The 17,137-nt window shown below is 35.9% G+C and overlaps 1 protein-coding gene across 5 annotated transcripts in view; it reads right to left on the bottom strand.

Annotated features, from left to right (window-relative positions):
* Window positions 1–17,137, bottom strand: part of MPP7 (membrane palmitoylated protein 7) — a 241,838-nt gene that overhangs the window by 179,365 nt on the left and 45,336 nt on the right. The window lies entirely within an intron of this gene.

The following is a 17,137-nucleotide window of genomic DNA, read 5'->3' as shown; positions in this document are numbered from 1 at the left end:
TTTTTTTGAGACGGAGTTTCACTCTTGTTACCCAGGCTGGAGTGCAATGGCGCAATCTCGGCTCACTGCAACCTCCGCCTCCTGGGTTCAGGCAATTCTCCTGCTTCAACCTCCTGAGTAGCTGGGATTACAGGCACATGCCACCATGCCCAGCTAATATTTTGTATTTTTTTGTTTGTTTGTTTTTAGTAGAGACGGGGTTTCACCATGTTGACCAGGATGGTCTCAATCTCTTGACCTCGTGATCCACCCGCCTCGGCCTCCCAAAGTGTTGGGATTACAGGCTTGAGTCACCGCGCCCGGCTGTATTTTTTTAAATAGCTCATCCTAATATGACAAATGCATGGTTCTCTAACTGAAGACTGCAACTAATCTTGAAGGAATATTTACTAGAATGAAAGCAAGATGTTATTATAGATTTATAGAAGTAAATCTAACGATTTAAGCCAGCATACATAAGTAAGTTCTTTCAGTAAAACTAACCTTTGTTGTATCTGGAAAAATATTAACTTCTTTTTAAATAACTATCTTAACTAATGTTTATCCTGAAATAAGCAGTAAAGGTAGTACAGCATAGCAGTTAAGAACAAGGAATCTAGAGTTTGACGTAATCTCTAAAGCTGCTAGTTCTAATCTCTAAAGCTGCTAGTTCTGTGATCTTTGACACGGTATTTCATCTTCTTAAGCCTTAACTTCCTTACATGCAAATAAAGACAACAGTAAATTAGAACTATTTGGTAATTAAATATACTCAGATATATAATGCAGTGCCTGACACATGGTAAGTAAACAAGAAACGCTGGTTATTATGACTGGGCTTTTTTAAATTCAGGTAATGAGATTATAAAATGAAAACATAAAAGAAAGTAGCAAGATTAAAATTTACATTGGCCTAACACCTAGAGGGAGGCCATCTGGTTTAAATTTGGATCACCTCTAGCTAATAACGGAAAAAGTACTCCATTTACATTTTTGTAGAAATCAGAAGAACCACACAATGTGTTTTAAGTTCATTTTTAACACACTTTCCTCAATTCTCTATAAAGCAAATTCAGTAATTTAGAAGGATATTTTAACATGTATTAACAACAACAAGAAAACATTGGAAACCTTGGAAAAACTGGCTCACATCAATTCTTAAGGGCTTTAAGTTGCTGAATCAAATAACAGAAAAAAAAGAAATGAACTTGCCAAATTTTACTTTAAAAAATCCACACTGCAAGATTCTATTAAAGCCTTCTAAATTAGCTTTTTAATTGTTAAAGTGAAAATTAGTATTAAAAACACCATCATCAAACGAATTATTTTAGATCAGACTATCTGCTGCAATGGCTTGAATTTTGCTTTATGTTACTGCAAAGGCTGACATAGTTAAAACATGCATACAAATCCATACAGAAAAGAGTACTCATTTAAAATATGTGGACTGTTATTTTAAGTACCAAATGAAAATACAGCTCACTAAGCTAAAAATTAAAAATGTGAGGCAAGATTTCACTAATGCACATGTCTGAAGCTGTTTTTTCTAATAATTTTTAAAGCAATTTTGCTTTGCCTTCATAAATTATTATAAAAATCAGGATGAAGATTCAACTACAGGATAATGTTCCTTATATAAGGCAAGGTTAGAAACGAAGTCATTCAAAGTCAAAAACAGACTGTATAATTTCAAGAACACAGTCAATTAGTAGACTTTTGTTTTGCTAATAGAAAAAAAGGAAAACAAATTAAAATTTGTAAAATGTCTGCAGACACATTTGTACCATTAGGGCAATATATATGTATGTATGTTTGTGAGTAGGTATTGTATGTGTGTATATATATATGTAATTTAAGTTCTTTATGTCACAAGAAAAGCCATTAATTATATGGTAGAGACTGTACATGTGCTATACAATCTATACCATGCAACCTATCACTTTCTTCACAGCTTAAAGAACTTAAAATGTTTCACGTTTATAAACCATACACACCATATGATAAGACAACATATGCTTATAGCAAACAATTAGAATTTCATATAATTTGAAACATTCACATTCCATTAATACTAAAAGCCTTACATTCCACAACAAAACACCCTTTTGAGCTGATATTGCTGCTGTTCATCTATGCCATATAAAAAAAGCCCTAGCGCTTCTTGTTCTTTATTTCATAATGAACACTCAAGATTAAATTTTTCCAAAGCTGTATTATTTATTACAAAGCAATTCTCTCTTAAGTACATATACTACAAAGTAATCACCTTCTCAGAGCATATGCAAGAATATGAATTTTTAAAATGGTTTGACAGAATCCTAACCAGTAACATTTTGTATTTTGTGGAATAAAGCACTAGGTTTAACTTTCGAACTGAGTTAAACTTTTGTAGTAATGATGTTATTTTCTTTGGCTAAATTCATTGAAAATGCTTTGGGATTTGTCGGAAGGCAGCCATAATTATTACTGACTGTTGTATGGAATCAATTTACTACAACACAAAAATACCAGCTGTTACAGTATGTCCTGAGAGGGATTACCGAATATTCTTAAATTGAAGTTCAATCCATCTTTCCATAAAAAAGAGAAAGATCCAAAAGCCAGGAACATAACAGCAGTATCAAGTGCACCTGAAGCATTTACAATACCCAATAGAATGATTACAACCCTCCTTTAAAAAGGCTTATTTTTGAAATTTCATTATTCCAGTTGTACCTTGCTTCTATATATCACACTGTATCAGGTTCCTCTGGCATTGATCATCTGGAAACAGTGAAGTATGTGAAGGTCTATGAGTTTACAATATTCAATTTCTACCCGCCCTGGGCAACTCTTAATGCTCCCGTGGCACTCATGACATCTAGTGGTCAATCACAAAAGTGCAAGTGTTTACAACTTGTTTTCAGTAAAGAATTTACTTAATTCCATCGTCTGCAACATTTTTTACTAATGTAAACATATATACACACACACACACAGTTAATATATATGAATAAGAAATCAAGTAATTTTCAAATACATTTCCTCTCTATAAGTGTTCAAAAATATGAAAACTTGTAATTCACTGTCATCATAAACTATTTTAATAAATGTTAGCAATCTATCATTTCAGAATAAGTGTGCTCAGACATCCAACTGTAGATTATTTCACCAGGTACACATACTCAAAAGTTACATTTTCAAAACCTAATAGAGCAATAAAACAACACACACAGAGTAAACTTTTTAAAATAAATCTAATTATCATAGATATTTTAAAAGCTCAATCTGAAAGACTCATTAATTATATTAGCCAGTGCAAGAAGCAGACTTATATCTGTTAACATTATTTGAACCCTCATAAATTATAATTGTAAGAATAAAAAGAGGCAACATATACTAAGTGGCAGGCATCTACTTATATAAAATGGTACTTGTATCTTTTATATCAGCTATTCTTAAAGTGTGGTCCAGAGACTCCTAGTGGTCTCCAGGACCCTTTCAGAGGAGTCCATGAAGTCAAACTATTTTCATAAAAATACTGAAGAAAGTACTGAGATGTTATTTGTCTTTTTCACTGTACCAGCATCTGCACCAATGGTGAAAAGAAATAAAGCAATGGTCACTGTTGGTAAAACCACTGCCATCTGAGCATGAGTCAAGATAATGGCACCAAATTGAAACTATTGAACATTATCTTTTTCACTGCCAAGGACGCTCATTCAAAGGAAGAGGAGGAAGAAGAAAAGCAGGAAGACGAGGAGGGAAGAGGAAAGGTTCACTATAGAATATTGCTAATGAAGCATTAAAAATTAATATTCATTGACTCTTAAGTACTTTTCTTTTTAACATCCTGTGTGAATAACGGGAAGGACACATAAAGTACTGCTGCTATAAACAAAGGAAACACTGTCTCAAAAAAAAAAAAAAAAGTTGTGCAGTGATTTGAGTTGTGAACTGTATTGGCTGCTTTGATCATGGAACATCATTTTTTTTTTTAACTTAAAAGAACAGAAGACAAACTATGGTCATTCAAGCTTCTTGGTATTTGGCAAACGTTTTCTTGAAAATAAAGAGTCCATGTTTTCAAGGGAAACCAAAAACAGTATGTGTTGCTAACAATAAAAATGAGCTTCCAAGCAAAAATTAGAATTTTATAAAACTTGCACCCACTAGAGGCTCATTTTGCATGATGCTCTGTTAACTGAAACACACACATGGTGGAACCAAGTCCACACTTCGCACTGGTTCTATCAGCTTCCCAATGCCTAAAGGCTTTGCTGGGAAGATCCATGGTGATATTAACAAATGTGATTATTCTGGCATTCTGTATCAACGTTGGGAAGATCTGCATGATTCGGTGAACCAATATTTTCCCATTTTCTACTAACGCATTAGAAAATCATGCATGAACAACATCCATTCAAAGCTCAAGATAGATCAATTTAAAGTTCCAATACAATAACTTTATTTCTATATTTTCAGATTTTACACTGAAACTTATCTTTAAGAAATTGCCATATATCTTTGGTGAAACAGTAAAGAATATCCATACTTAACTGCATAGCCTATTAAAATATTCCTCCCTCTTCCAACTACAGATCTGTGTAAGGTCAGTTTTTCTTCATATCCTTCACAAAACATATAGCAGCAAAATGAAAGTAGACACAGATACGAAAATATAACAGTCTCCTTCTGAGCCAGGAATTAAAGAAATTTGCAACGCATTCACGTTTTTGTTTAGGGGGTAAAATTATTTTTCATAAAAAAGTGATTTGTGTTAACATGAAGCAAATTTAATATTGTTATTTTTAAATGAATTAAACCAATATAACCCACATAATCAAAACTCTTTAGAGCCTTCAGTAATTTTTAAAGAGTGTAAATCTGAAAACCAAAATTGTTCAGAATTGCGTCTCTAATGCCAAGGTTTGGCAAACATTTTCTGGAAAGTCCATATCGTCTTAACCTAAACAATATGTACATGAGTATGACTGTGTTCCCATAAAACTTGATTTCCAGAAATGAAGGAAGGCGAAGCTTGCTGACTGCTATTCTATATCTTTATATCCTATCTGCTAGTGACTTCAGGATCTAGAAGTAACATTCTTTCTAGTAACATTTTTACTGGTCATTATTTAAATATTCAAAAAAAAGAAAGTTAAAAAAATTCATTTTATTTTGTTGTGCAAGAGTATAAAAATTTTTAAAGATTCAGTTCTTAATCATAAACAAAATTGTATGTCAATTCTTGCTATCCCAAGTATCTCAGACTCTGTCATTATACATAAAAAATATAAAAACAGACTTACAACTGGTTGAGTATTAGGATGTTGTATGCAAGAAAAAGTGCTTTATACAACCAAACCCAAAAATTCCTAGTTTTTAAGAAAAAAAGGAATAAGTATGAAAAATCAAAATGCCCCACATTTTACAAATCCAACAGAGTTCAATGATTATATTGATATAAAACCAACACATGTCCTTTCCACATATGGAAAGGGAAATGCTGAAACAACAGAAAAGAATCCCACTAAAAGAATCCTATAAACCTTTAAAGACTTCAGAAAAGAAACAAGAGAACACACTGCTTTATAATCCCCAGGTGAAGAGACCCAGGCTTTAAGGCTGCTAGGAAAGTCTGCCGGGAACCCTGGTCCACTTGCCAGGAAGGAGTATTAACCACAAGACCCTTAGGGCCTCATCTAGTGAGCACTCTTAGAAAGGCACACAATCGCCCCTTCTCTGGAAGCACAGGTGTAATGAATGAACTAGCACTTGCAGGCAATGACCTCATTCCAAACTATCCGAACTGTCTACAACAATGAGGGCACCACGACCCCATTTTCTTTTTTACTCTCCTTAAAGCAAAGGTAGCAGCATGTATAGTGCTGGCACATCTTCCACACCTCTCCTCTGGGACACTTCTCTGATGATGACTCTTTTCTCATTGCATTTATATTCTACCACCTACTACTAAAAAGTCTTGACTAAATCTTAAAGATTACACCACTGACCATCAATGACCCGCTATTTTTCCTCCATGTCTCTTTCCTCTAATTGTTGGAGGCAGAGAAGAGTGATACAACTTCTTCATTACGTTTTCCTTAACTAATTTTCAATTCCAGATTCATCTCGGCATTCCACTGGCATTCACTTAAGTCCTCTACCACAGAAAACAATCTTGTAATCCTTTTTTATAATTAAGGTGCATCAATGTAATTTTATATTTTTCATTCAATCAATGTCCCCCATTAGATTCCTTGAGAATGGAACCCATATTATGGTATATGTCCCTAAAAACTAAACAATAAAATGGTCTGCTCTCTTTCCCTTCCAAGTCAGAGACACCTCATCATTTTACCTATGGGGAGATAGCACAGCCCAATAATGAGAGCACAGATTTTGAAATCAGACAGACCTAAGATCACACCCAAGCCCAGCCTTACTGACTCTGTGATCCTGGCCAAGCTACTTAATGAAATGAGATTAAATGAAATAACAAAAGTAAAACATCTAACCCTTATAGCAGCCAATCAACAGATGATCATTTTGATTATTATTATTATTTTTTTTTTTTTTTGAGACAGAGTTTTGTTCTTGTTTCCCAGGCTGGAGTGTAGTGGCATGATCTTGCTTCACAGCAACCTCTGCCTCTCAGGTTCAAGTGATTCTCCTACCTCAGCCTCCCGAGTGGTTGGGATTACAGGTATCCATCACCACACCTGGATAATAGTAGAGATGGTGTTTTGCCATGTTAGTCAGGCTGGTCTCAAACTCCTGACCTCCGGTGATCCACCCACCTTAGCCTCCCACAGTGCTGGGATTACAGGCATGAGCCACCATGTCCAGCCTTATTAACACTTTCCAATCTTGTTTTCATCACTCTCTAATTCCTTATTTCTTTAATCTCGCAAACTTTTGGTGACCCTACAATGAAAAGAATACATGCTTTGGTAGGACAAAAAAACAGAGTTTAAAATCTGAAGGATCTTCTACCACTTACCACATGCACAATTTATAAAGCATGAGACCTCAAAAAGCCACATAAAACAATGAAAATAAATAAAGAAGAATAATGTTCAGGATGGCTCCTATTAACATTAACTGAGTATCCACAATTTCCCACATAGTAAGTTAAAAATGCAACATGAACTGTTTCACTGAACCCTCACAATAATACCATTTCATAATCACTATTACCATGTCTTGCAGATGAGGAAACTGAATTTTAGACAATGTGTCCTAAGTCCACAGCTTGAAGGGATTCTAATGTTGGTATGTATGAGTTCCAGGCCCACTCTGTGAATCATTCTACACAAAGCTGGCTCTTAGCTACTATTAACCTCTCTGTTTTCTCAGTGGTCAAACAGAAAGAAAATTTTATATATATATATATATATATATAAAAAAATATATATAAAGTGAGATATATATATATATATATATATATATATATAAAGTGAGTGAGATATATATATATATATATATCTCACTCATTTTTTTGTGACTGGTTAAATGAAACAACATATCTAAAACACCAGAAACACACCAGATGCTTCAATTTTAGCTCTCCCTTTCCCTCAACCTTCCCCTTAATTTTCTTGATCTACTTGATTCCGTTTACAAATCAGAAAATTGCCTGCTTCATAGCCATATCCTCATGTTGGCTCTTCAATCACACAACACAGTGTGTTCTCTGATATACCCAAAACATCAAGTAGGTCTGAAAACAGTATTCTTAGCCTTCAATATATTGATCGCCAATTCTTAGGTCTAGGACATACCTACAAAATTCACAGCCTGTAAAAGCCACAAATCTTTCTAAAATCTACAGTAGCATCTTACATGATAGCCGAGATACTGTCTTTCTGTTTTATATGGCTAGAATAAATGACAGAATATATCTGAAGCTCAAGAATACAATTCGGACTCTATTAAACCTTTCTTATTAACGAAGTGTCACTGTAGCATTACCCACAATTCATAGTCACTAATTTCAAAAATATCTTGAGAGGTCAAAAATAAACCAGTCAACAAAGCAAGTTTGATTAAAATTATATACAACTTCCTGTTCAACCTACCATGCATAAAAATAGAATAAATCTGTGTAGTAAAAAGCTACATTTAACATTAAATTTTAATAGAGTTACCAAATATCTACCTCTTTATCAATAAAACCTCTTATTATAACACAGTAATGATTATTATACAGGCATAGCAAAACATCCAGTGAAATATTCTAGCAATGACTGGAGGTTTTACTAAATATGTACAGGGAGTGACATCAGCAAGACAGTGGAATAGAAAGCCTCAAACCCTCTTTTCCCTGTGGAAACACTGACTTAACAACACCATACAAACCAAGTTACCTCTGTAAGAACTCCAGAAGTCAATTAATTATGCAGTATCCATGCAAGCAAAAGCTAAGGAAGGTGACATCAGTGTATGCAGGAAAGTTCATTGCTTTTTGCCCACCTTAGCTCCTCCCTGACCCTAGTGCAACATGGAGTAATTCGGAGGAAAATTCCCAATTCCAGCTTTTCCCTAAGGAGGGAAAGAGAAGAGGAAAATGTGCACCCAATGTTCTGGCTTATGGGGGCTGCCCAAGCAAGTAATTTGGAGTGCTAACAGGAAGATGATATAATCTGGATGCCAGTCTGGGGGCCACTGAAAACAAAGGAGAGCACAGGGGCTTGTTATGGCATCAGGAAGACGCAGCACCTCAGATGCCATGAGGAGGAAGAGATTACTGTATAGACTTCTGAGAAGAAAACAGGAGCAGGTCCTATTTCATTAACTGCGAAATTACATGCACAGGCCAGAGAAGTTGCATTCCCAGCAAAGGTTTGAGAGGTCCAAAGAATCACTATTCAGGCTGATTGGAAAAGATTTTCCCCTTCATGAAGCCAGTCCATAAACACTGAGAGAAGCTCTCTTTCCAAATGCCCAGATCTCAATGAAAGAACACAAGGCATCAAAGAAACAGTAAACATAGCCCAATCAAAGGAGCAAAATAGAGCTCCAGAAATCCACAATGAAGAAAAGGTTTCCAAATTACCTGACAAAGAATTCAAGATAATCACCTTCAAGATGCTCAGTGAGCTAAAACATCACACAAACAGACAACTAAAAAAAAAAAAAAAAAAAAAAAAAAAAAAAAAAAAAAAAAAAAAAAAAAAAAAAAAAAAAAAAAAAAAGTCAGGAAAGGGATTCATGAACAATATAACAACAGAATTAGAGAAATAGAAACTATTAAAACTTTCTATTTCTAGAAACTTTGGACCTTACAAATGCAATAAATGAACTGAAAAAATTCACAACAGCAGACTTGATCAAGTAGAAAAAAAAATCAGTGAACTTGAGGGTAGATCATATGATACTATCAAGTCAGAAGAGCAAAAGCAAAAGAGAATGAAGAAAAGAGACAAGCCTAATGGAACACCATCAAGCAGATGAACACATGCACTATGGGAGTCTGAGAAGAACAGAGAAAACATGGCTGAACATTTCCCACATGTGAGGAGATAAATGGACAAAAAAATTCAAGAAGCTTAACAAACTCTGAATTGGATAAATCCAAACAGACTCTTGCTAAGACACATCATAACTGAACTGTTAAAAGTCACAGAGAGAATCTTGAAAGCAGCAGGAGAAAAGTGACTCGTCATATACAAGGGAGCATCCACAGAGGATCAGTGAATTTCTCAGCAAAAATTTTGCAGGTTGAAGTAAGATGATATATTCAAAGTAGTGAAAGAAAAAAAAAATCTGCCAATCAAGAAGACTACATCTGATAAAACTGTCCCACAAAATGAAAAATAAGTTAATCCCTTCCCAAATAAACAAAAGTTGAGGGAGTTTGTTGACACTATACCTGTATTAGACATACTAAAGGGAGTCCTTCAAGTCTAAATGAAAGAATGCTAGACAGCAACATGAAACCACATGAAAATATAAAGCTTTTTGGTAAAGGTGAATATAGGAACAAATATAAAATACAGTAATATTATAATGATGCACAAATCACTTTTAATTATTTCATAAATTTTCAGCCTGGGCAACAAAGCAAGACCCTCATCCATACAAAAAAAAATATTTTAATTAGTTAGGTGTGGTGACATGCATATGCAGTCCCAGCTACTCAAGAGGCTAAGGTAGGAGGATTGTTTGAACCCAGGAGGTCGAGGCTGCAGTGAGCTGTGAGCACACTACTGCACTCCAACCTGGGTGACAAGGTGAAACCCAATCTTAAAGAAAAAAATTTTATTTATACACACACACATAATTATATTAAAATATAAAATATATAACATATACATGTAATTTATATACACATAAATTATATATATACATTTTAACAGACAAAAGCATAAAAGTGACTATAAATCTATATTAATGATTTATAATAACATAACAATATAAAAAGATGTAATCTGTGATGTCAATAACATATATGGGGGCACAGAATTATAAAATTCAGTCTTTATATGTGATTGAAATTAAATTGCTATTAGATAAAAACAGATTATTACAATTTTAAGATGATATGTACAATCCTCATGGTAGCACAAAGAAAATACCTACATAAGATACACAAAAGATAATGAGAAGAGAATCAAAGAATGTTCCTACAAAAAAAAAAAAAACTATATAACACAAAGGAAGGCAATATGAAAGATCCTCAACATCACTAATCATTACAAAAATGCAAATCAAAACTACAAGATATTACTTCATACACATTAGAATGTATACTATTTAAAAAAAAAAAAAAACGAAAATAACAAGTGTTGACAAGGATGTGGGGAAATTGGAACCCTTCTGCACTATTGATGGGAATGTAAATGTAAATTTCTGTAGTATGGCCACTACCGAAAATAGTATGAAGGTTTCTCACTTCTGGGAATATATCCAACAAAATTGAAAGCAGGAACTCAAAGAGATATTTGCGTAGCTACATCACTGCAGCATTGTCCACAACAGCCAAGGGATGAAAGCAAATCCAGCATCTATTGACAGATGAATGGACAAACGAAATGTGGTATATATATTCAATAGAAAATTATTCAGTCTTAAGAAAGGAGGAAATAAGCTAATTACCAAAAATCAAATACTTTATGGTTCCATTTATCAGCAGTATCTAAAATAGTCAAACTAATAGAAACAGTAAGCAGAACTGATGATTGCCAGGAACAGCGGGGAGAGGCAAGTGGTTATTGTTTAATAGGTATAGAGATTTTGTTTTGTAAATGAAAAGCTTCTGAAGATCCATTGCATAACAGTGTGAATATACTCAACACTACTGAACTGTACACTAAGAATTAAGACAGTAAATTTATGTTATGTTTAACACAATTTTTAAAAATGAGTATACAACTTTGAAGATAATCTAAGGAAGAAATGACGTAACTACAAAATAGTTATGTCATAACTACATAATAATAGTAGGCATAAAAGTTGTCAAAAATCTAGTAAGTAGCTCTCAGATATGGGCAAGCTTACTACAAACAAGCAAACTGATTTAAGGGGCAGTTGCAAATACAAGCCTGCCTATTTATGGTATAGCATGGATAGCAGTCCTGTAGATCAAGTCTGAAACACATAAATCATTGTTGTATTTAAACCCACAAACACTGTCAGAGCAGAGGGACTAATACCAAGTGATTTTTCTATATATTTGGTATATAATAAATGGTTTCAACCAGCACTACCAATTATAAATGACAACTCAATTGTTATATCAAAGTATATAATGTAGGGAACTTGACCACATTCATTATTTTAGAAAACTTTCTAATTATGGCTAGACAATGATGCTACTCAACAATATATCTGCCACTCCTCCCTTCCACATACAGAGAATTGTGTGCCTCTAGCCCCTTGAAGTTAGGTGAGGTTTTGTGGTTTGCCTTAGCCAGTAACATGAAAGTGATAGGTTATTACTGCTGCAAAGACACGTTTAAGAGCAAGCATGGGATTCTACACTGTATTAGTCTGTTTTCATAAAGAACTGCCCAAGCCTGGGTAATTTATTAATATAAAGGTTTAGTTGACCCAGTTCCACATGGCTGGGGAGGCCTCAGGAAACTTACAATCACAGCAGAAGGTTAAGGGGAAGCAAGGTACGTCTTACATGGTGGCAGGCAAAAGAAACAGAAGATACTGCTAAACACTTAAAGCATCAGATCTGGTAAGAACTCATTCACTGTCACAAAAACAGCATGGTAGAAACCATCCACATGATCCAATCACTTCCTACCAGGTCCCTCCTTTGACATGAAGGGATTACAAGTTGGATTACAATTCAAGATGAGATTTGGGTAGGGACACTGAGCTGAATCATATACATCTTCTCTTTCCCAAGTTGTCTAATGTTTTCCATAATGGCAAGTCCATTAGCTCAAGCCCTGACATGGAGCACAGTACCCCACCAACATGTGATGGATATATAGCAACAGCAAAAAATAAATATGTTGTTGGGGCCATTTGCTACTGAAACACAACCTAGCCCATTATGACTGATACACTGCTCATTTGCAAATATCAACAGTATGATTTTTATATAACATAAATCATTCACTCTTAAGTATTTACATTATTATTTCTTGAGGATTAATTAAGTGGTTCAATACAACAGTTCCTAAAAATGTGGGCTACTAGAAACACCTGTAATAAATCTGGACATTCATAAAGATGATTTCATGTGTTTACTGACAACCGACTCGTAAATTGTCTGGTTTGGTCAGATTCCTAGGCCCTATATCAGCGCTATCAAAAAATGCGTTTTCTAAAAATTGATTCTCATTTGTAAATAATTATGTCATAATACTAAAGCTAATTGTACGCATTTTCAAATTAAGGACTAATGCTAAAAAGTTAAACTAAATGTAACTCACAATGGTTTTATTCATGTATATTTACATATGTATGTATTGAAGCTATCTTAAATAGACAGCAATAAAAGAAAATATATAATCCAAAAGCACTGATTATATCACAACAACTTTATATTGTTAGGTTTTTCTCCATGGTCATCTATCTTTACACTCCTAAAGGAAATCCTCACTTATATGTGTATGAGCTTATACCCATGTTTCCAGTCTTGTAGCATATTCATCTACAGGTATTGATTGACTTACCACCTATGCAACTTACGACCATTCGACTTTACGACCACAATCGCTAGTCACGACTGCTCTGCGTCTGGCAGCGCAAACGTTGCCCAGCTGGGCGTACGACAGTGCGGACCAGCTTCCGGCAGGACTACCATCTCAGCGTGCATATAGCCTACTCAACTTACGACCAAATCGTGTTACGACCAGTCTGTCGGAACCAATCGTGGTCGTAAGTCGAGCACTAGCTGTATTTTATTTCCAGTGCTGAGAACAAACCAGAAATGAGCCCTTCAAACAATTCAAAACCCTAACGTTATATTGTAGAGAACAGTGCGTCCTTTACGAACTAGAAGAAAATCTATTCTGTATTAGCCCTTTATGTATTGAATGGTAGAGACTCTTACATTCGAAGTCAGCTATACCCAAGAGAAAGTTTAAGAGCATTGTGCTGTTCATATGCCTTTTAATGTTACTTTCTTCACTAACCTCAATATTTACACTTCATTAATATTAGCTGCTGGAATCTATTGACTATGCTTTGTAAATTTTTAATTTGCATGTCATAGCTCCGAATAGGAGTATTACAGTTTCTACGGTGAAACAAATGAACAGAAAAGGGGGAAAATTAACATTTCCAAAGGGTTACGTAAAGATAGAACAAAAATTAAGTTGCTAAGGAAAGTAACATGCCAGTCATTGTCCAAAAAACCATGGGAAACGGTTACCCAAAAGAGCATTTCACAGAGCTATGCACAGCCTGTTAGTGGACTGCTAGACAAACTGTCTTAGACTAACACACCCTGGAATGAATCTATCTGATAAGGGGAACTTGCTTTATCATCAATTTAGTGTCAAGAAATCTGAAGGTTAGAAGAAGAACCTGGTTGGGAAAAACAGAGCATGCCAAGACCACATGGAAGCCAGCTGTCAGCCACTTTCTATTCATACACTCTCTAGAGGAGACATGCTCTCACAAGAAACGGAAAATGATGTAAATGCCAAGCAGGAGGCTTTGTGCACTCCGACACGGCTCAAGTGGTTCAGGTTTCCGGGTGTTTCCCCAGACAGCATCTTCTCAGCCTCCCTGGCCTCTGTTTCTAAAATCTCCCTCGCACATTCCTATTTCCACTTAATGATCTTAGTCTGTGCCTATCCCAATTTCATAAGCTATGCATATTTCACTCTTCTTGTCTACTGTCTGTCTTTCCTACTAGAATACAGCCATGCAATACAGGGCATAATGATGTTTCTGTCAAGGAGACACCACCTATATGACAGCGGTCTCATATTTTTACTCTACCCTTGCTATGTTTAGATACACAAATACTTACCACTGTGTTCCAACTGCCTGAAATATTCAGTGCAGTCACCTGCTGCACAGGTTTCTAATCTAGGAACAACAGGCTGCACCATGTATGTAGCCTAGGTGTATAAAGGACTCTGCCATTCTGCCATCTAGGTTTGTGTAAATGCAACTCTAGGATGCTCCCACAAGGACCAAGTCGCCTAACAAATTTCTCAGAATGTCTCCCCATCATTAAGCAACATATGACTTACAGAAACTATGCGAGAGCAGAGACTTTAGTCTGTGGTATTCACTGCTGAATTCCTGATGTCTTAGAATAGTGCTTGCCATAATAATAGGTGGCTCCAAACATTATTTGTTGAATCAATGAAAAAATGAATGAGACACTACTGGAACCCCTATCAACTTTAGCTATGACAATATTATGTATTTTATATACATTATGTATTTTGTGTTTCTGCCTGTCCTCTTTCGAGCCCTCCTGTCCAATGGAGAAAGGCTAATCTTATTGATCACAACCTAAAACATTTACTAGACTAAAAGTATAGTAGGCAAACTGTCAACAAGTTAAAGATATTAAATTGTCACCATCTGGCCGGGCGTGGTGTGTCATGCCTGTAATCCCAGTACTTTGGGAAGCTGAGGCTAGCGGATCACTTAAGCCCAGGAGTTGGTGACCAGCCTGGCCAACACGGCGAAAACCTGTCTCTACTATGCAAAAATTAGCCAGGTGTGGTGGTGCGTGCTTGTAGTCCCAGCTACTTGGGAGGCTGAGGCAAGAGAATCACTTGAACCTGGGAGGCTGAGGTTGTCATGAGTTGAGATTGTACCATTGCACTCCAGCTGAACAACAAAGCGAGATTCTGTGCCCCCCCAAAACAAGGTTCATCTGTCATCTGTGACCAGTCCTCTTTGACGTCTCCTGCTCCCTCTTCCCCAAGTAAGTAGACTCTGCTAGTGCCAGTCAGCTCACCAGCTGCCCACTCTCACCATTGCACTTGGTGTTGGTCACACTTGTGCTGGCTGTGTGCCTTTCTCACAAAAACTTCTGCTGACCTGGGCTTCTGTTATAATAAAAGAGCCTGCTCTTTCCCCTGGTGAGAGAAGCCTGGCCTACTTCTCTCTGGAATCGCTCCACTTCTCTTCTCTTCTCACATGGAGATGCCTGGCATGGGCCATTGCCTTAGCCAAGAATGATGTCCTCTTCAACTTTTGTACGTATTTGAAACTTTGGCTGATCAAAAAAGTGTCCTTTTCAACATTTTGATTTAAAATGTAATAGCATTTACTATATATCCATCTCTTCAAAGTCTCAAACTGTAGAAAGAAACTATTATATAATCACAAATTAATAACAACAAAAGCAAGACTTTGTGGTTCTCCTATTGGATGTAACAGAAGTCATTATCTATACCACCAAATTCTAACTTTCCTGATTTCATCTCCCTAAATATCTCTCTCCTAACATCCTTTATTTTAGAGAGATACTTGATAAAGTATTTAGGGGTGTCAAGTACTGGTGTCTGTAATTTACTCAAAAATACCTCAGCAGAGAGGGGGAGGAGAGGGAGAGAGAACATATGGCAAAATGTCATCAGTTGCTGGGTCTAAGGTGGACATATGGATATTCATTGTACTATTCTTTCTACTTTTCTGTATATCTTGATAGTTTTATGCTAAAACATTTTTTAAAGGGGAGAAAAGAACTTACCCATCTCTCAGCCTCTTGTACCCCAGAACTATGTGTCTTTTGAGAACCCTAATAAGCCCACTTGGCAAACACAGTAATCCTCAAATTGGTCTGTCCCCACCTCCAAGCCATCCTACACATGCTGCCAGCATCATCTCTCAAAGATACTTACATGATGGCTTGACTACTCTAAATAAACTAGCTGATGATTCAACTGCACTTTCATGATAAAGTTTAAATTCCTTAAAATGAGACATGCTCTTGGTCCTTTCTTGTTGCTTTCTTTGCAAAAAATCACACCAACACCCTCTCTCAAGTTTCTATAAAACTACAACCCTGTGAACACACTATGTTATTTCATGCTTCTGTAAATTTGCTCACTCTAGTTCCTCTGCCTGCTTCAAAATGTGGGTTTAATTGCACGTATGTCAACACACCACCTCAGGAGGAGCCTGTGAGCAAAAACGATCATCACAGCAAATAGAGGTGACAAGAAAATCTAATCTATAAAGTCATATGCTCTCTTTTTCAAACCTGCATATGTCTATTCAGCAATTCCTTTCAAATTCAGTAGAGGGTGCCATAATTTAATTTTTAAAAGGAAAATGGAATTCATGTTAACAAAGGCAACTTTCATAAGCTTTAGGTGATGTGTTAAAGCTCTAAAAAATATATTTCTAATAAGTAAAGAATGCGAAACTAAAACAGCCAACATTGTATTAATCTGAACAAATATCATATTTTTAATTTAAGAAACAACTACATAAGAATACATCAAAATTCTGGCTGGGCGTAGTGGATAACACCTGTAATTCCAGCACTTTGGGAGGCTGAGGCAGGCAGATCACTTGAGGTCAGGAGTTCGAGACCAGCCTGGCCAGCGTGGTAAAACCCCATCTCTACTAAAAATACAAAAATTAGCCGTGTGTGGTGGCACATGCCTGTGGTTCCAGCTACCCAGGAGGCTGTAGCACAAAATCACTTGAATCCAGGAGGTGGAAGTTGGAGTGAGCCAAGATCATACCACTGCACTCCAACCTGGGCAACAGAGCGAGACCTTGTCTT

Source organism: Cebus imitator, unplaced genomic scaffold, assembly GCF_001604975.1.
Source record: "Cebus imitator isolate Cc_AM_T3 unplaced genomic scaffold, Cebus_imitator-1.0 Scaffold92, whole genome shotgun sequence".
Taxonomy (NCBI): Eukaryota; Metazoa; Chordata; class Mammalia; order Primates; family Cebidae; genus Cebus; species Cebus imitator.
Note: the sequence above shows the minus strand (reverse complement) of the source record. Positions and strands in the feature narration are given on the sequence as shown.